Genomic DNA, 20,937 nt, shown 5'->3' on the forward strand with positions numbered 1-20,937 from the left:
AATCATCTGTCATCTGTCATCTATCTATCTATCATACATCTATCTATATCAATCATCTATCTATCTAATCTATCATCTATCTATCATCTATCTATCTATCTATCTATCATCTATCTATCTATCTGTCTATCTATCATCTATCTATCTATCTATCTATCTATCTATCTATCTATCTATCTATCTATCTATCTATCTCTATCATCTATCTATATCTATCTATCATCTATCTATCTATCTATCTATCTATCTATCATCTATCATCTATCTGTTTCATTAAAATTATGCACCACAACTGCCAGAAGGCGCTCGCAGCTGGATCTCATACAACTGCATATTTGCAAAAATGGTTCAGATTTGTGAATGAATACATGGAGGCTGAAGAGGCAGATCCAGGGGATGTAAAACAATCAATTGGGTGGGTCATTGGATTGTATTAAGATGGGGTTAGATAAATCCATGGCGGATAAGACTATCTATGGCTGATAGCTATGATGCCTAAGTAGCTGTCTCTCCACTCTTAAAGACAGTATAGCTCTGAATACCAGTTTCTGGGACTGACAATTGAGGAGAGTGCTATTGCTCACTGGTCTTGCTTGTGGGGGCATCTGATTGGCCACTGTGAGGAACAGGTGCTGGACTAGATGTGCTGCTAGTCCCATCCAGAAGGGCTGTTCTTTTGTTCCTCTGTATTTATCCTGTATTTATCGGGACGCGGGTGGCGCTGTGGGTTAAACCACAGAGCCTAGGACTTGCCGATCAGAAGATTGGCGGTTCAAATCCCCGTGACGGGGTGAGCTCCCATTGCTTGGTCCCTGTTCCTGCCAACCTAGCAGTTCGAAAGCATGCCAACGTGCAAGTAGATAAATAGGTACCACTCCGCCGGGAAGGTAAATGCCGTTTCCGTGCGCTGCTCTGGTTCGCCAGAAGCGGCTTAGTCATGATGGCCACAGGACCCGGAAGCTGTATGCCAGCTCCATCAGGAAATAAAGCGAGATGAGCGCCACAACCCCAGAGTTGGCCACGACTGGACCTAATGGTCAGGGGTCCCTTTACCTTTACCTTTACCTATTTATCCTAAAGTTCATATACACAAATTACAGAGTCCAGAGCTCTCAAAAACAGATACGATTTCCATCCTTCCAAACTATACTTTCCCCTTTGTGTGTGATTTCCTTTAAAACACACACACACACACACACACACACACACACACACACACACATACTTCCATCGTCCTTTTCATAATTTAGAAATCACTCAAGGCATAAATTGACATGACGTACCTTCAAAACCCAGCCAAGCTTTCTTTGATATTTTGTATTCAAAGCTATTCTGATCAGGTCAACACTCTTTCCATTTGGGGAGGGGGCGGGGGGAATGTAGAGAAGACAGGATAAATGGAAAGTAGAGTCTATTAAAAATCCAAACTTTGATTTTTGTTAATAAATCATTGGGAGTTGCAGGAGGGGGGAAGGGGGGAAAGAAATCTAGGTAATGGGAAGCATCAAGTTTTGCTGACTTTAATCATAAAAGCTGCCACCCCAAAGAAATAAAACACATTCAGCATGCAAAGGGAATAAAAATATGAACTCATCTTGGCTAATGGCTCTGAAAAGTAATATAAAGATATGCATAGATTACTCGGAACCTTGAAAAAGAGAGTGATGCAACCAATTTACATAAAATGATACAAGTAATCTTAGGGGCAAGAGAAACATTTTGAAACTGGAGGCTCATTAAAGAGGGCTGTTAGCAATGGAGCCTTTGTCCTTGAATGTTTTCTTTGGAGTTCCATGAAATATGTACAATGGCTGCTTTACAGTTTCGTTCTGCTGAGCTCAGTTTATCTCCGCTTTACAGAGTTGAAAGGCACACATGTGGCTTTTCGGGGTGAATCACAGAATTGTATAGTCGGGAGGGAACCCTGGGGGTCATCAGTTCCAAACTCCTGCCATGTAGGAATCCTGACCCCCTCAGCAATCCCAGGGTGGACTCGGACCACCAATCTTCTTGTTAAAAGCCAGATGCACAGAGTCTGTGGTCAATTCCAGAAAAACCAAAAAAAGAGAAATAAGGCAGTACGTTTCCAAGCACAATTCAAAGTGTTGGTGCTGACCTTTATACCTGAAGGAGCATCTCCACCCCCATCGTTCTGCCCGGACGCTGAGGCCCAGTGCCGAGTGCCTTCTGGCGGTTCCCTCGCTGCGAGAAGCTAAGTTACAGGGAACCAGGCAGAGGGCCTTCTCGGTGGTGGCACCTGCCCTATGGAACGCCCTCCCAACAGATGTCAAAGAGAAAAACAACTACCAGACTTTTAGAAGACATCTGAAGGCAGCCCTGTTTAGGGAAGCTTTTAATGTTTAACAGATTACTGTATTTTAATAGTTTGTTGGAAGCCACCCAGAGCGGCTGGGGAAACCCAGCCAAATGGGCGGGGTATAAATAATACATTATTATTATTAATATTATTAGGCTGAAGACAATGTTAGTTTTGAGGAAAATTCATGCGATTCTTCTCAGCTCCCAAACACAAAAATGTATTGTACTTTTATGATGCTATAAATAAAGGTATTCTACATAAGAGTAGTGAAATCATGAAACAGAGGGGGACTATTGGCTCCCCACAATAGTGGGAAGGAGCATAGCTCAGTGGGAGACTGGATGCTTTTCATGCAGAAGGTCCCAGGTTCAGTCCCCAGCACTGGAGATAATTTTGTGTGAAGCCATGGACAGACACTGCTCATAGGGATGAGTGAATCTGTCAATTTCATTTTCTCACGGTTTCTCATTTTCCAAATCGATTCCTCTTAAAGGAGGGAGCGCATTGCGATCCGATCTCTAAGCACCCCCCACCTCCCAGCGTACAACAAGAGCAGTCCCAGAAGGAGAGAGAGAGAGAGAGAGAGAGAGAGAGAGAGAGAGAGAGAGCGTGCCATGGCCACAACTGCCTCGGCTGACAAGCCAGGCACCTTCCTCCATGAAATGTCACCTGGCAGAAACCATTACATCAGATTGCAATAGGATGGAGAAGATGCACAACTTTTTAATCCTCTTCTCCTTGAACTTTTCCAGTCCACAAAAGAATATAATTATCCTTCAGATCTTTCTGTTCTCTGAATTTTGCCATGGAGTTCTCATCTCTATAAATGCATATTTTAGGATAAATGTGTATTTAGAACTGTATAGTTTGAGAGAGAAAAACATTGTGGAATGGCCGTTATATGAATATTTCAGTTCATTTTAATCACTGATGTAATTCTGTTCTTTATCCTTTTTTGTACATTGTCCCAGGCTCTTCTGGAGGAAGGGTGAGTCATAAGTACAGTTGATGCTGATGTTAATGCATATTAAGTAAGAAAATATGCCCAAAGTACATATGGAAAAAACAATGTTTTGTGTGGATTTCAGAAGAGGATATTAATGTTGAAATAACATGAGACAGACTTATGAATGAAAGTGTACAAAACTGACACTGGAAACATACTGAACATTGCTACCCTCCATGAAAGCCGGAACAAGAGAGACCCCCTAGCTTTCTCTGAGAAAGCTTAGGAAAAGAGGAATGATGAAGTGAGCCAGTGGAGGGAAGGGTAAATCATGACTCACCAAGCATTGGGGGCACACAGTTTCCTACACACAAGTGGAAATCATGGTGGACATGATGTCTTGATTGAACAACAACAACAACAAAAAAGGTAAAGGACCCCTGACAATTAAGTCCAGTTGTGATCGACTCTGGGGTTGTGGCACTCATCTCGCTTTACTGGCCGAGGGAGCCGACGTTTATCTGCAGACAGTTTTTCCGGGTCATGTGTCCAGCATGACTCAGCTGCTTCTGGCAAAACCAGAGCAGTGCACAGAAACGCCATTTACCTTCCTGCCAGAGTGGTACCTATTTATCTACTTGCACTTTGGCATGCTTTCGAACTGCTAGGTTGCCAGGAGCTGGGACAGAACAAGGGGAGCTCACCCTGTCGTGTGGCCGGAGCTGGGAGGGTAGTCACCCCGAGCACAGTTTTTTTCTTGGGGGGTGCATTCCTCATTATGCCCTGCCAGTCCGTGCCACTTTTGCGAGTCTCACAAAGGGGTGTGGTCTCACAGGGCACCACAAGGAATGCGCCCCTCAAAGCAGGGTGGCATCAGCTGGGTTGGCTGGCTGGGCTCCCTACTGCACAGCTGGGCAGGAGGCTCAGCGTCACCACGCTTAGTTCCAATTTCCAGGGGTAGCTCCGCTCCTGCCTATCATATAACACACCCAGAATGACCGCTCCCCACATTAAATGGGAGGCGCCCTTTGCGTGGTCGCTTGCAGCCCCCTGGACCCTATGTGGCACCATTAGCACAGGCTTGGCTTCGCCTTCCCCAGGTGGGATACCTGGAGGTCTCCGCCTACCTCAGTCAGTTGCCCAATCCCACCTGGGGAAGCGTTGCCAAGGTGATTGAGCCAGGTAGGGTAAGGGACTACCTGCCCACACAATAGGGGGAGGATCTTACCTGGGAATCGTCAGTTTGCTCCAGAGCTTCTCCCACCCTACTCACCCTCAGTTAAGACTTCTTTTGCAGGTTAACCTTTTCTCCACAGGTACACAGGCACTGCTACATCAGGGCCGCTGTTGAAGGGCCAGAAAGGAATTCTCCTGCATTGGCAGGATTGCCTTTCCCATAGCAAAACGTCACAACTTTGGAGGTATCAGGCCTTGGGGGGAATCTTTAGTCTATCTTCCCTGAATGGGGGGGGGCGTGCAGTGGTGATCCATGCCCCCCCTCCTCTTTGCGGCGGCAATAGCAGGGTTCCCCGTTAAAGGGGTTGTTTGAAGGGACACTCTGGCTGTACACCTAGTAGTTGTCATTGCTCTCCCCTGTGACGGCGGCGTAATGGGGGCGGGCTCTCTCTGCTTGAACATATGTTCTCCAGAGCCAGCTCATCCCCCCCACAGACTGGATAACCCTGATGTTCCCCAGATCCCTGGCGGGGGACTGGGAGGGATAAATGCCCAATGCCTGAGCCAAGGTCTACACACATCTGAAACATAATAAAATTGTGGCCAATTTTAATCCCATAGCACGTTGTCTTGAGTCGTTATTCCACACGGGGGCTGCCCAGGATTTGGGGGACTCTGCCTGTCCATGCAAAGATCCAATACTCTTTTGCTGAGAGTTTTTCAAAATGAGGGGGAATTGATTGCTGGTGTGTCAGGGAAAGGAGGAGCTGGCCATCATTGACATGGAGGAAGGGCCATTGCTGAAGGATAGAACAGGTGGTGGAGAAAGGACCCAGGTTCCTTCATTTTAGGAACCCCATCACAGGACTATGAAAGCCTCCTGTCTCAAATCCTGAAGAGCTGTTGTTAGCCAGTGCAAAAAAGGGGGGATAGGGAGAGAGGTAGAGTAGTACAAAGAGAAAAGGGGATTATTTGTGGGTGGAGCCAACTTATAAAGCCTGGCTTCTTCCCCATTCTGATTGGCCTGATGTCCCACCTGACACTTGCCCAACTTCATGCCAGAGCAAAATCATTTTGAGTCTTCTTCCTAGTAGAGTCAGAGTGTGTCACATTTGCCCCCAAATGTGAAGATGGACATGGCATTGCCAACATTTGCTTATTCATCCTATATCTGGAAAAGTGAATAAAATTGGTATTTGCCATTGTTGGCGCTTTCATCCTGCAATTGATACATAATCTATTACATCACTACCCCACCCCACCAAATTTGCATTGTGTTTGTTTTGCATCAAAACAAATGGGACAGCGAAAAGTCATGACCATATTTTTTTACACAATTTCACCACAGCAGATTGCCAGGTGAGTAGCGCTGTTTGGGACAACAGATGAACTGCAGCAAAATGGAAGCAGTGCCAAGTGTGATGAATATGGGGCAGAGCAGAAAATGATAGTCTTACATTCCTGTTTAAGGTAGGATGGGGTATATCTCCTCTCTGAAGCCCTAAAGAATGTGAAGGCAGTGGATGTGGACCCTCCTGAGCTGGATGGACCAATGGTCTGATCCAATATAAGGTGGCTTCCTATGTTCTTTGTATGTAATTCAGAAAGAATGACATCCAACGAGCATTTTCTCTGCAATTCCTTGGTTCTTAATACTGGGAGATACCAGTAATTCCTTTCTCTCCTTCCTCCTGTTTTACCTCATTTTCTCCACCTCACCATCCTTATCTAAGCATTTCGGGTGAACCGCATGCTTATCTGTTAATTACCACTCCTTTTGTCATGCTACCCACTGTTATTATTGTTGTTGTTGTTGTTACTATTATTACATTTAGAATTGCTTCCTGGTGCCATCCCTTCCCCCGCAAATACAAACACACATTTTTATCAACACAGCAAACATGATTGCTGCTCAGATGGTATGTTTTATTTATTTCCATATAGGTTTGATTCCATCGGAGTTTCTCATTTTTTCCTGATGTATTATTCATGATTTATACAATATCAGAGCGTGTGTAGGACACCCTCATTTTATTAGCTGGGCTATAATTTTCAGTGCTGTGTAAAAAGGCAGCAAGGGGTTGTTTTTGCTTCAGCTTTCTTTTCATTTTCTTTTCTCTTCAAATGTTTTCTCTCTCAAAATTGGTATGTAAAATTGAGGCAGGCTGTGTGTTTTCCTTCTAAACACATTTAAAAAAGGGGAGGCTGATTTCTTATTAATGTGCCAGGGACTGGAAAGGAGGGTGATATGATTTACTTAACATATTTGCTTACATTAATGTGGTGCATTATTGTTATTATATGTAGTGATATTTACCGTGAGTCTATGGTTTGCTTCCAAACTAGCTGTTTTCTCTGCAAGCATTCGCTCAGCTCTTGAAGAAAACATAATTTTTTTAAAATAAAAAAAGATCTGATTCATAGCATTTGAACAGGCGTGTGTGTTGAAATATAAGCACTCTCACTTTACAGTTCTTTTTGAGCTCCAGCTCTCAGCAGCCCCAGACACCTTCACCAATGGTCAAGGATGATGGGAGCTGTAGGTTCTCTGATCTTGGGTTAGGGCAATATTCAACCTGTCTCCCACCTTACAAACAGCCAGTGTGAAACAGCCTCTGCTATGCTGCCTCTGCTATGCTGCTGAAAGATGCATTGCAACTCTCCATGTGGTGTCAAAAATTTCATGCCAATGCCATCCACTTCAAAGAACATGTGACAATGGCATGGAAACTCTGTATGAGATCTAGATGAACCACATTTAGTATTGCAATACAGTGGTACCTCGGGTTACATACACTTCAGGTTACAGATTCCACTAACCCAGAAATAGTGCTTCAGGTTAAGAACTTTCTTCAGGATGAGAACAAAAATCGTGTTCCGGTGGCGCAGCGGCAGCAAGAGGCCCCATTAGCTAAAGTGGTGTTTCAGGTTAAGAACAGTTTCAGGATAAGAACGGACCTCCAGAACGAATTAAGTACTTAACCTGAGGTACCACTGTACATACTTTTCCATCCAGGAGTGTTCTTTAATTGGAGAGGCAGTTGTCCTCCCATTGTGTTATAGGTCATATCTAATTATTTCTCAGGAGCACTTGGTCAGCTCAGTAGTTCTTAAAGGTGAACAGATCTCTTAATTCTGCCCCCCCCCCCCCCGCCTTCAGCTTTTCAATTTTTCTGTTTTAAGATCCAGGCCACAGCTGGTACAGCAAAAATGTGGATAATTAGCATCAGCACCTTGAGCAGGACTTCAGATGCAGACCCTTCGACTCCACTGCTTTAAAGTCAAGGCTTTGGGTTGCTGTCTTACAGTACCAATCATATTTGGAGATGAGCAAGGGTTTGGGTTCATTCTCTACTCTCATACAGCTCAGTGTTCTCATAGATTAGCAGATGCGATGCATGTTGGACAGGATCTCTACACCAGATGTTATGTACAATTAAGGCTTCAATCTTAAGCTTGTTTGATTGATTAAACATGTGTTTCCTGCTGTACACGTGGTCCTCAAAATGACTCTCTGTCCCCTAGTGGATCTCACTGCCTCCAGGTTATCTGCTTCCATTGGAAATCCAGCTCCTCCAACACTTCCCATCTTTCATCAACTTGCATTCTGAAATGATGAAATCATCAGGACTCCAGGATCCCGAGATAGTGCTTGCTTGTAATTTCCTGCCATAAACAACCTTCTCTCCCTACATATGTTCCAGATCAGAGAGCCACTTATTCCCTGCTTCAATCCTGGTGAGTCTATCAGATCTAAATTCTTTTGTCATTGCATGCCACGGGTAATAACATTTTCCCATGCTAGAGTCAGTATAAAACTTTATGATATTATTGACTTCAGCACAGCTCAGAGCCAGTTCTTGGCATTATTGATTTAATGACTTCTGTTCTTCTTCTTCAACATTACCTCTCTGTTTATTGGAGTTTCCAGGGCTCTGAGCTTTTTATTACATCACTGCTAGCTTATGGCGATGGATACCCAGTCATAAATTACCCGCTGACCATTCCATTGCTGAACAAGGAGGTAATAAATATGAAGGAATTCATGGAAAATATCCGTGCCCAGGTTGCTCAAATCCTTTTGGCCTCTGTGAATTTTGCTTCTTAGAGAGTGATAGGTATGTTTATTTATTTATTTAAAAAAAGGAAAAAGAAAGCCGTGTACTGCAAAGCTTAATCTGTGATTAATTTTCTACCTTGGATTCCAAGATATGTGCTATCCTTGATCCTCACCAACTTTTCAGCAGGGAGCACCTGAAAGGGGATTGACATTCATGTTGTGCAAAGTGTTCAGTTATTGCTTCCTCAGCAAGAAGACTCACTGCAAGAAGACCAAAGGAAGGGGAAGAAATGTTTCCGCAGAGAGACAGACTTATGTTCCTTGCAAACATGAGAAAAGCCACCCATGCATTGTGTAGCTGCATACATTTTTTTGGGGGGGGGGTCTGCAGGTGAATTTTGTACTTTGAGATTTTGAACAACTGCAGTAGGGTTGGGACACAAGATCTACCCACCCGGGAAGAATGGCAGATGAAGGTGATGGACTACATGGAACTGGTGGAAATGACTGGCAGAATCCGAGACCAGGGAGAAGAGTCGGTGGAGGAAGATTGGAAAAAATTTAAAGACTACTTACAGAAACATTGTAAAATTAATGAATGTTAGAAGGATGTTAGAATGAAGTTACATGGCCTTAGCAGAAATGTTGTAAAGAATTAAGTATAATAGATTGTAATTGGATTAAAGGGAAAAATAATGTTAGAATTGGTTAAGTTAAATGATAGGACAGAAGTTTGAGGAAGATGGAAAGGATTTGCTGAAACAATTAATTGAAGTGGAATACAAAAAAGGGAGGTGTGAGGAGGTCACTGAAACAAGTAAAATAAAGTTAATAATTGAAAGTATAGGTTATGTGTTTTTTTGTTTTTTTAAATTGTTTTTGTTTTATTTTTGTTATGCATATGTAATATTTTAGTTTCTATATTGTATTGTATGGCTTTGTTATGTTTAACTTTTTTTCTTTTTCCTTTCTGTAACTTTCAAAATTTTAATAAATATTATTTAAAAAAAAAAAAAACTGCAGTAGGGTTGGAAAGGACCACGGGGGTCATCTGGTCCAACCGCCCCCCCTCTCACAATGCAGGAATCTTTTTGCCCCTTGCCAGTGGTGCTTTCCTCCTAGTTTTGTGGCTACGTTTCAGTAAGGTTGCTTTATCAGGTGTGTTCAGACCAAGTCCCAACAAACTTGGAATTAATGTACCATACTTTTCCGTCTACTGGTTTTTTCCATCTACAAGGTTTTTTTTCCACTCGAAAATAATGTAAAAAATTGGGGGTCATCTTATACGTGGATAGTGCAGAGGGGGGACAGGTGATTGGTTGCAGCTGCAAGCAGGAGCTTGTCTGCAGTGATTGGGTGGGTGATTTGTGGATGCGGCAAGGGCTGCTTAGGATTGGCTACTGCTGCAGCAACTGGGCATGCGATTGCTGGCTGCTTGTGGCGAGCAGGCAGATGCCTGATGGCATCGGCGCTGTGTGCAATTTTAAGCGCATTTCATTTGTGTGAGTGATTTTCGGCAATCCTCCTCCCCCCCAAAAAGCTCAACATTTCTGGATAATCCTCTGGGCAATCTCGCCCCGTTTTCTTAAATTTGGGATAGTCTTATACACGGGAAAATAAGGTATATTTTTTGTCCAGGAACTCAAATTTCTGTGAAAGATGCACACAGGGAAAACCCCGATTCTAGTCAAAAGTAATGCTTAAGAAACATCAACAGGCCATTGATGTATTCTGCAGAAACCTGGTGCTGTATTGATGGGGAATAGCTATGTGGCTGTGAAATAAGACATTAGCGGTTGGTGGTGCAGTGCAGTGCTGCTTACCTGACCTCCCAAAAGTGAGGGAGAAAGGTAAGCAGGAGGCAACAGTGAGGCCAACATAGTGCAAATGTACCAGCGGGAGTGCCAGATTGGTAGTTACTAAGAGATGCTAGAAGCCACCCTTGTTAGCAAGAGCCCATCTGCTTCCATCTGAAAGTGGGTATCTCACAGTTTAGAATTCAATAGCAGATATTAGATATAGAGCCCAGGGCTCCTGGCTGGAAGTTTCTGCTCCTATTAGTGAGTCACACACTTTCTGAGATGCTTGGAGCATGGTGTCCCACCAACTCTATAATTACCAATCTAAACTGGCTAGGAATAGATTGTTTTTTTGAATAATACACAGCCCAATTCTCTGCAACAATCAAAGGACTGCATGGTGCCTGGAATGTGTTCCATCTAGCCACATCCTGGGGATGTGATAATGAATGTTTGGAACATAATAGATGCCTTGCTACAACTGGTTCTGTTCTTCTCATATCCTATTAGGCCTGGGCAGCTAGAGAATGGCCTGATGGGATTATAATTGGCCATAAACACAATGCACACTTCTGCAGAATGCATTTTTTCTCTTTGACACCGAGGGCCATGATCATCCATCTACCACAGTTTTCTGTCACTTTCTCTGACGTTAAGACAAATTAGTTGTTACGTGTTTGTATCTGTGAAGAGCTGGTGAACAGGAATTATTCCACAGGCTTGGGGTGTGTGTGTGTGCCTTTACTGAATATAAAATAGACACTATTGACCAATGCATTGCACGTTTCATGAATTCTAGCTTTCAAAAACCACAGTGCACAAGAAGGAAAGAGATAGGGGGAAAGGAGTTGCAGTTATTTTAGGCAACTAAAATTATTTTAGTTATTTATTTCTGGTCCGAATCATTTCTGTGTGTTCTTACTTATAATTCCATTTAATTCTTTTCCCATATTAATTTGAAAGAAGAAGAAGTCATTGTCACTTTTGCATGTTTTCACTCATCATTTCATTTCATTCCTTTCCAACTTTAATCTAATAACAGGTTTTGCCAAAATATTGTATTTCCCTGGTTTTTTTTTATTCTTGCATCGTAGCTTTAATTTTTTTTCCTTTAATGGTAAGGTTCCGTTTTCTTCTTAAATGGTGAGCATTTAAGGTCCCCAACCCTAATCTGTGGGTTGCCATCTGATTGGATTTTATTCTGATCCTGATCTGATTTGAGGATGTATTTTAATTGATTGTCTGTTTTTATGTTAATGTGTTATACATTTGATGTTAGCCGCTCTGAGCCCGGCTTCGGCTGGGGAGGGCGGGATATAAATAAATTAATTATTATTATTATTATTATTATTATTATTATTATTATTATTAGAAATTGTTTGAATTAAACATGGAAAATGCACTCATTAGCATTATAACTATCAGGTTTAGTCTATAAATAGGTTGAAAATATAGCATACTTACTGTTTATGGTTTGTTTGCCTTGACTTTTACACTTGACATTTATGAACCAAATTCTCCTCCATCCTTAAGAGGAAGCAGTGTGCAATGACTTTCACTTCTGCCCACAACTTTTCCATCAGATAGACAGTGAATGGATCACAGACTGACTGGTGTGCTTAGAAAAATTCAAAAGCAGCTGCCAGATCAGGAATGGAAAAGGATCCTGAATGAATGAACATGAAATACCTCTTTCCCCAATGCTGACAAACATGTCAGGTGCTTAAATGAGAAAGGAGACACGTGAACATTCTTTAAAAGCTTCTGCCAAAAATCGTCACTTCTTCCCTGGTATGATCTATTACCAAGCCTGCTTTACCAGAACAAAAATTTAATTGGAAATTAGATTCCTGTCGTAACAGCCTCTGGTGGGTTTTAAATGTTTTGTCTCCAACTTCTGAATCAATTTGGAGTATCTAAGAGCAACAGAGATGATATAACAGACCACGAAGCATGATGCAGGAGGTGGGGGGGGGGGGGCTCAGCTAAGGGAAGGTTTTCTTCTATAGAATCACTTGCAAGGAGCACACATATGACTCATGTCATTTGCCAACACACCAGAAAGAAGACCCGAGACACACATGGTTATGGTGAACTGATTATATATTATAAACTGCAAATCCACCTGATTCAACCAAATTAGCCAAATTGAAAAGGCAGGTGAATTGTAATGAAAATGGGGATTCTCTTCTATTTCCTGGCCCTATTTACAGCTGCATGCTGTAGCTCCTTCCCTGGTGCCTACACCTTGGGTGTATGAACCTGACATGCACACCATAGCCCCGTTGGCCACCCTGGTGTGCTTGCCAAACCTAATGTGTCAGGTATTCAAGCATGCATTCTTTAAATCTGATGTTTTATCGTGTTTTTAATAATCTGTTGGGAGCCACCCAGAGTGGTTCAGCAAACCCAGCAATATGGGTGGGGTCTAAATAAACAAGTTCTTCTTCTTCTTCTTCTTCTTCTTCTTCTTCTTCTTCTTCTTCTTCTTCACCACCATCATCTCACCTGTCCAGATTAAATGTCAGTTGGACCAGATTAAAAAAAACACTAGTCACACAGACAGCACCCAACCAGATGGAGCTGGCAGAAAAGAGGAGCCATGAGGCCACTTAGGGGCTTTCCTAAAAAATCATACTCAGCCCCCCCTAAAGGGGCGACTAGCAAAGCCCATACTGAAAAGGGCAGGAGGTTGGCCATTGCAAGAGGAAGAAGGAAGAGTGTGGGGCAGAGGGTCTCCACCTCTTCCCTAAAAAAGGGAAATGACATTTGCCAACTCTTTTAATGGGCTGGCCAAGGGCATCCTCAGGCAACTTCTAAGGTCCCATTGTCCTAGCAGGGCTCACTATTAGTCCTGTTGTGTCCTCCTTCTCCAGTACTTCAAGAACATGATCTTCAAATGGATCTACCATTTGAAGGAAGTGGTGGCTGGTCCATTAGGGGAAATGGGGCATTGCCCCAGTTAATAAATTTGTTAATAGGGCAGAAGAAAGAAGAACAATAAAGCAGAAAGAGAAGTAAGACCATCTAGTTCCTCTTTTGTCTCTATGTATGCAGAGAAGAGGGCGTATATTGTAATGCTGGGGTGGTGGTATTGATCTGACCCCATCATATTTTTTTTATTACGCTTATTATTATTATTTTTGAAATTATAGATTAAAACAAAAGTTCAATATTGCTCTCACAATGACACAAATTTAGGTTACAATCATTGCTCACTAATCCTGCGATGTAAACCAAAAGTATAAGAAAAAGCGATTCACCCCAGAAGGTTCAGCATCTCAGTAGAGAAATAACATTCTGGGATGTCTATTACAGTTACCTTTTTGTGTTTGCTCTGTTTTGCTGTTTTCTTTTCTCTTTTTCTTCTTTTTCCTTTTTTTTTTTAGTATTCAGTTGAAATGTTTGTATACTTTGTTTTGTTTGTATTTGCATAATAATTTTACATATATATTCCTTTGATGTAAACTCAGACGAAATTTCTTTTGAAACATTTTCGAAGCATCTTATGCATGTGTTATCAAAGCACTGCTTGGGGAAATGACATGGTTAATATCGGGTTCTTTTCCACCCCAATTATCATGATGTTGTGTGTCTTTCATTGGCTGATTTTACATGTGCTGCAGCTTTTCTTGGACAGGGATAGTCTGACCACAGTGATCTATGCACTGGCAACCACAAAACATGATTGTTGCAGTGCACTCTATGCGGGGCTACCCTTGGCTTGGTCCAGAGGGTCTAGCCAGTAAGAAATGCTGAACTTAGACTGTTGATGGGGACAAACTGTTGCCAGCACATTACGCCGATGCTCAGAGGTTTACACTGGCTGCCCATAGACTACTGGGCCAGGTTCAATGTTTTTGTATTGATTTACAGGGCCCTTAAAATGTGGGTCCAGGAGGGACCACCTAATCCCTTCTATCCCTGCCTGATCACAGAGGTCTTTGGGGAAGTCACTGTTAGTGGTCCCCCATGGCTTGGATGCATCGCTATAAGCACCAGGAGCTGTGCATTCAGTATTGTGGGCCCAGTTATATGGCATTCTCTTCCAGTTGACTTTCCAAGTTGTGTTACAACTTTTTAGCACCCCTCATATTTGAAATTTGAAAACTGAAAAATTTGACACACCCTACTGGGGACAGGATGATGTGACACATGCAGACCATGCAAGCACAGGAAATAAAACTTAATTCATAACCATCTTCATCTTAAATTATATATTGTCATATGTCCTCTTTTTCATTATAAGAGTCGTCATAGAGATCCATAGTTAAATGTAGAAGTCAGCAAATGTGTCCTCCTTTTTCCTCTTCAAAATATGGCAGCCCTAATTGATTGAAGGTGGAACTCAACATGATGAACTTACCAGATTCAAGTTATGAATTTTGAGTCATGGTGGCATCACTAATCATTTGAGGTTGAAGCAGTGTGAGGATGGGAGAGGGAAAAATCAGTTCGTACTGTAGCAAGAATCTCTGAGAAGAAAAAGTAATAGTTTATTACTGAAACCGCTCTTCCAAAATCCCTTCAAATAATAAAAATAAGACAGCTGTGTTCATTGCTGGTGCCCTTTGCTAGCTTTGTTTTCCTCCACTGCTGCTTCTCTCTCACTTTCTTCATGGCATCAGCGCCTGCCTAGTGACCCACAACGAGCCCCATGCTCACCTCTCTCTGCTGGCAAGTCATGTGCTTGCTACAAAATGAGATGCTGTCCTTTTCAGGGACATACCACACACAAGAAATATATAACTTCTCTCTCTCTCTGCCTCTCCCTCCCTCTTCTCCCCACCCTATAGTTTTTGACAGGGCTTGTCATGAGTTATTTTCCTCCTCTGCTAAATTCAGCTCAAGTTTGCGAATGGGGGGGGGGGCAGGGGAAAAAGAAAAGGAAATATGTTACTTGGAATGACATTAGTGTAGCCATAAACCAAAAGAAACTGCAAATGACTTGCACGCTTCTCATTCTTAATATGTTTCTGGTTTAGGCAGATGAGAATTCAGGAGAAATGTGGCCCTAAAGGTCTTGCATCTCCTTCTCAGGCTGCAATCCTATAGTCCAATCGAACTCAGTGTCACTTCCACTGAGACATAGAGCTGCACTGTAAGTCAGAGCTTTTGAACTCAATGCATAACATTTAAGGTTTGTTAAAAACTTCTAAAGCATGAATACAACACAATACAACAAATGTAAAAACACATACAGCAAAATCAGGTGCTTGATAGTTTGGGACCAGGGAGCCTTTTCAGTGATGGTACATAAGTACCTGCCTTAATACTGTATTATTCTGGTGCCACACAAATACCCTTGTTTTCTCCCAAGCTTTTAACCAATGTTGACTTGTGCCTCAAATTCTTAAGCTGCTTTTATGCATCCAATTTTTTTTTGCTTTATTTGATTCAGTTTTAAGTAGTTTTACAGTAAGCCACCCTGATGATGGATTCCAATAAGAGTTAATCCAAATGGAAGCAGTGGAGAAGCAGCATGATGGAGGAAGGAGGTTCATGGGGATGAGGGCACAATGTGGTGGAAGAGAGCTGTTAGCCTAAAGGAGGTGTAGGAAGGATATTCTAGCATGTGACCTTGTAGCTGTCCCATGTGGAATAGCATGAGAAGCTCATTGCATATCAGCGCATTGTGGTCTCTGAGTGGTGAATATGCTCATTAATCTGTTTGCAGATCAGTTTCCAGGAGTGATTTTCAGTCTGTGGGTATCTTGTAAACTGCTTACTAAAGCTATTTGCAGTTCATGATTGCTCATCTAACCCACATGGCTAAATGTTTGGCCAGCTGAAACTTTAACAACAACATAATTGCAAACAGCCAACAATGAATAATGGATGGCAAGTACTCCTGATTTTGTAGCAAGTCTCCTAGTTCTTCCTGCAGATAGCTGTCATGGTATTACAATGGCTATGGCCCCAACCCTTTGAATGCCCAGGGTACCATTTTGTGTTTCAGCAACAGACAGTGTGAGAGGTAAAAATTAAAGTTGCTGGAAATTTAAGACCAGAGGTAAAGGCAGAAAGTTCCAGCATTCAAGCATACACACAAGCATGCAGGGTTATAAACATTTATTTTCTTTTAATAGAAAAAACTGAACATCATCACACTTCAGCTAAGTGAAAGTAAACTTACAGATTCAGAAAAGATAAGTGAGATCAGTTCCAGTACAGATGTGACAGTCACAGCTGACCAAGGAGTTGAGCTTCACTCCTTATATTCCTATCACATTACTCATTAATAGCAATTCTTTCACTTATAATCAGTCATTTCTATACAGAAAAACAACAATTTATTGGTTAACTAATTATTGGTCATTAAAGGAAAGGAAATATAAAGCATCAGAGTTTCCTATTTTGATTTTACCGTAACTTTTAGAAAACCACAAAATGGTGCAACTTGTTTCTTTGTATCCACACCAAATGCCCTTCTGCTGTAGTTTTGATTGCAGAAAGCCTGATGCAGGAAATCAGCTCTTAGAATCTTCAACAAAATGCTCTTACGATGCTCCCTGTTATTTCCTACTCCAATCTGCCCATGTGCCTACAAGGCTATGGCTAATACATATGCATATGCTGACCTTCGTTTTCACAAAATCTGCAAATTTAAAGCTCCAGCAGGAGTATCAGCAGTAGGGAGTGAACAGGTTGTGGGAGTTGAGGGGAAAGAAGGCTTACGTCAGGAATAAGAGGTTTTACTCTTAGAATTGTACAGCTGCTCTCTTCTCCCGCTTAACAGACAGCTGTCAAGTTTTAAGTAGAGTTGGGGAAAGCCTTTCCCTCAGTTTACTGGTTTGCTTAAGCTATGTTCAGGTGTTTGCCTGAATTCAAGAGATCTGAAACTAGGGGTGGGGCACCTCAGGCCCCAGAGCTGAATGTGGCCTTAGCAGCCCCTCTGTTCAGCACCCAGGAGCCTCCAGGCTACTCCTTCTCTCCAGCCACACCCCCTGCTGGCTGTGCTTCACTTAAGGGTTTTTGCTTTGCTGGAATGTGCCATTGAACACAAGGTGGAATGTATACAGAGGAGGGTGACCAAGATGACAGAGTGTCTGGAAACCAAGTTTCACAAGGAATGGTTGAAGCAGTTGGGTAGCTTAGCCTGGAGAAAAGAAGACTGAGAAGTGATACGCCTTATCTCCAGATATCTGAGGGGCTGTTACATGGATGATGGAGCAAGCTTGTTTTTTGCTGTCTGATGAAGGCTGTGCAATTTAGACGTTTTCAATGTTCTCTGCCTGGTTTTGGGTGGTGGATATAGAATAACCTTTTCATGGAGTTCAGGCTACCAAGTAGCCACAAGAATGAAGGGCCATGCCATTCCATGACTCACAGCAGATTATGTCCGATTCTTGGAATGGAGGAATAAATAACGGGCAGGTCAGAGAAGAGAGACCCCTCACCCACCCCCCCAACTACCTTCATGGTATTTTCTCTTTTATATGTCAAGGTTAAAAAGGGTGGCAGTTTCTGACCTTAGTGATTCCTTATCCATTTCTTATTGCTCTGCAGACATCTAAGTAATAACAGTGAAACAGTAAAACAGCTCGGAATTGGGGCCTGCTTCTTCTTCTCTTTGTTCCACCAGCCTTCAATAAAATCAACCAAGCAAAAACATATTCCTGCTGTGTCTGAATACATGCAGAATGAAAGACAACACACAAGTAAGAATCATGATACCTTTCAGTAGGCCAATTACTGCACTGAGCTTCACTGCACAAGCCCTTCTTTGAATGGAAGGCATTTGTCATCCTGCTTGAGAAAGAAAGAGCTGTGCAGAGCTCAGAAGGTTGCTTTTGCCAGCAGATGGCCATTAAGTTTAGGCTTGGGTCATTGGCCGCCTCTTTTTTTAAGGAGCTTTGACTACTGGTTTGGGTTTGTGCAGAAGTTCACAGGCAGCACTTTTTACCTCCAACGTGTTAATTGTCTCTGTGTTGCTGGCTGCCTGGTGGCCAGGAACTGTTCCAAAAGCAGCCTAGCATTTTGAACTGCAGGCAGGCATGCTGAAGAGTCGGGGGAAAGATCCATTCTGGACCGAGAGTTTACTGATCAGACTTGGCAGGCAAAGCACCGGGGGTCAGGACCATGGCCAGCTCCCTGCTGAGCAAGTACCAGATGCTGGATGCATGGCAGCTCAGCAAGTTATGGCCTTAAATAGTCCTCTGGCCAATGGGTTGTCTCTATATTTGCCCTCTTTGATGAAAGTTGTTATGCCTTAAAGTGCCCATGACTTATTTTTTTAGGAATAAGCTCTAATGGGTGAGCATCCCACAACTCCTGGCTGTTAGTGGTGGAGGAAGATTGCCTCTCACCCTGCAGAGAGTTCCAAGGAGGAATCATCCTTGGAGTGAGATAAGGGAAGGTCACAGCTAACTCCTTGGGCAAAGTAGATGTCTGTAATACTGGCTCCTAAAACTACTTTCCCATGGCACTAGCTTGCAAGGTAGGCATTTCTGCAGGTGACATGGAAAGTAACTTCTACACACACACCCATTTCCCCTCCTCCTGTATGTCATTAGTTCATAGCCATGACAGTTGCCCAGACTGAAGGGAGAAGGCAGATATGGGAGCTTTTATATCAACCAATGACACAGGATTTGACCTCTAGTACCACTAAGGTTACTTGGCCAGCAGTATTTAGACTGCATATCCCACTGAAACTGCCTATGGTTCTCTTCTCTGGCCTGATCCTTGGTGAGATAAAAAGGAAGGGCATACAAATGAAATAAATATTTAGGTCCTGGGGAATATCTGACCTGGGGAAACGTTCTCATCGAGTGGTAGTTTGCATCTGTGCTATTCTTTTAAGTTACCGTATTTTTCGCTCTATAACACGCACCTGACCATAACACGCACATCGTTTTTAGAGGAGGAAAACAAGGGAAAAAACATTCTGAATGAAACAGTGGATGTATCATTTTTGTGCTTCATGCTGTGGCCACAGACATGTGATCTGATGGTGAATTTGGGGTGACCCAATGCAAAAATCCTGAGAATCCCTGTGGATCCATGCTTTGTAACCACGTTTTTGCACCATTGCAGCCCCAGGCAACAGTGGGTGCGTGATTTTTTTGGGGGCAGGCTGTAGCCATGGACATGCTATGTGCTCTGATGGTGAATTTGGGCTGACCCAATGCAAAGATCCTGAGGATCCATGTGGATCCATGTTTTGTAACCACGTTTTTGCACCATTGCAGCCCCAGGCAACAGTGGGTGCGTGATTTTTGGGGGGGCAGGCTGTAGCCATGGACATGCTATGTGATCTGATGGTGAATTTGGGGTGACTGAATGCAAAGATCCTGAGGATCCATGTAGATCCATGCTTTTTAACCATGTTTTTGCACCATTGCAGCCCCAGGCAACAGTGGGTGCGTGATTTTGGGGGGGCAGGCTGTAGCCATGGACATGCTATGTGATCTGATGGTGAATTTGGGCTGACCCAATGCAAAGATCCTGAGGATCCATGTGCATCCATGCTTTTTAACCACATTTTAAGTGGGGAGGGAAGGAAAAACAAAGAAGGGACAAGGAGCAGGAGAGGGGTGTGCAGAGAAGCAGCTGGCTAAGAATGCAGGAGAGGGGTAGGGAGGAAAGGAAGGCAAAAGTTTTCCCTCACCTACCCACCCAAGCCAGCCAGCTCGCGCGCTCTCTCTCTCTCTCCCTCCTGCATGTTTTCAGCTTTCCCCTCTGCTTGCCTGGAGGGGAGGGGCTTTCCCTGCTCTTTGTTCCGTTTGAGCAAACACAGCAAGGAAACAGAGGTGGGTGGGCAGTAAGACCCTGAGGCAGAATGCCAGAAAGCAGCCGCTTCCTCTTTTCAAGTTTCCCTTCTAGGAGACGCGCGATTTGATTTTTGCCTGCTTTTTTTTGCCTCCCCTCGCACCACTTGGCTCCAGGGACCACACATTCGCTCAGTAACACGCACAGACATTTCCCCTTCCTTTTTAGGAGAAAAAATCTGCGTGTTATAGAAGGAAAAATATGGTAGTTCACATTCTAAAAACACACATTGACTCAGTACAGTGGTACCTCTGGTTCTGGAGGCCCATTCACAACATGAAAAGAGCGCAACCCCACAGCGTTGCATCTGCGCATGCGTGGGTTGCAATTCGCCGCTTCTGCACATGCACGTGACATAATTTTGAGCATCTGCGCATGCGCAAGCGGCGAAACCTGGAAGTAACCCTTTCTGGTACTTCTGGGTCACCGCGGAACGTAACCTGAAAGAACATAACATGAAGCTGACGTACCATGAGGTATGACTGTAGTGTGTTAAGGTTTGACAGCAGACTACAGGCTATGACCCCCCCCCCAATTTGCATCTTTCAGGGCCACACACTCACCAGAGCCAGGTAACTCGTGCAGGAGCAGGTCCCCACCAAACATGCATCTTGGGGGCCATGTTCTTACGGTAGCCAGATAACTTGCGCAAAAGCACAGATCCCCAAAATGGGCATCTTTTGGGGGCACACTCTCATGGGAGCTCAAATGGGACATGCTGGGATCTAATCAGATGCAGGAGTGGCTTCGCTAATTCTGGGATGTCCTGCTCAATTGGGACATCTGCCATGGATGCTTTAGCTGAGATTCCTGCATTGCAGGCGGTTGGACCAGATGACCCTCGGGGTCTCTTCCAACTCTT

At 43.3% G+C, this 20,937-nt stretch overlaps 1 long non-coding RNA gene across 1 annotated transcript in view; it reads left to right on the forward strand.

Moving 5' to 3' along the window:
- LOC309331316 overlaps positions 1-20,201 on the forward strand; it is a 460,753-nt gene extending 440,552 nt beyond the window's left edge. Inside the window, exon 2 of the long non-coding RNA XR_014151812.1 lies at positions 19,108-20,201. This is a non-coding gene — a long non-coding RNA (uncharacterized lncRNA). The remainder of the gene's footprint in view (positions 1-19,107) is intronic.
- Positions 20,202-20,937: the final 736 nt, after the last annotated feature.

Source organism: Podarcis erhardii (assembly GCF_964252035.2).
Source record: "Podarcis erhardii genome assembly, chromosome: 16".
Taxonomy (NCBI): domain Eukaryota; kingdom Metazoa; phylum Chordata; class Lepidosauria; order Squamata; family Lacertidae; genus Podarcis; species Podarcis erhardii.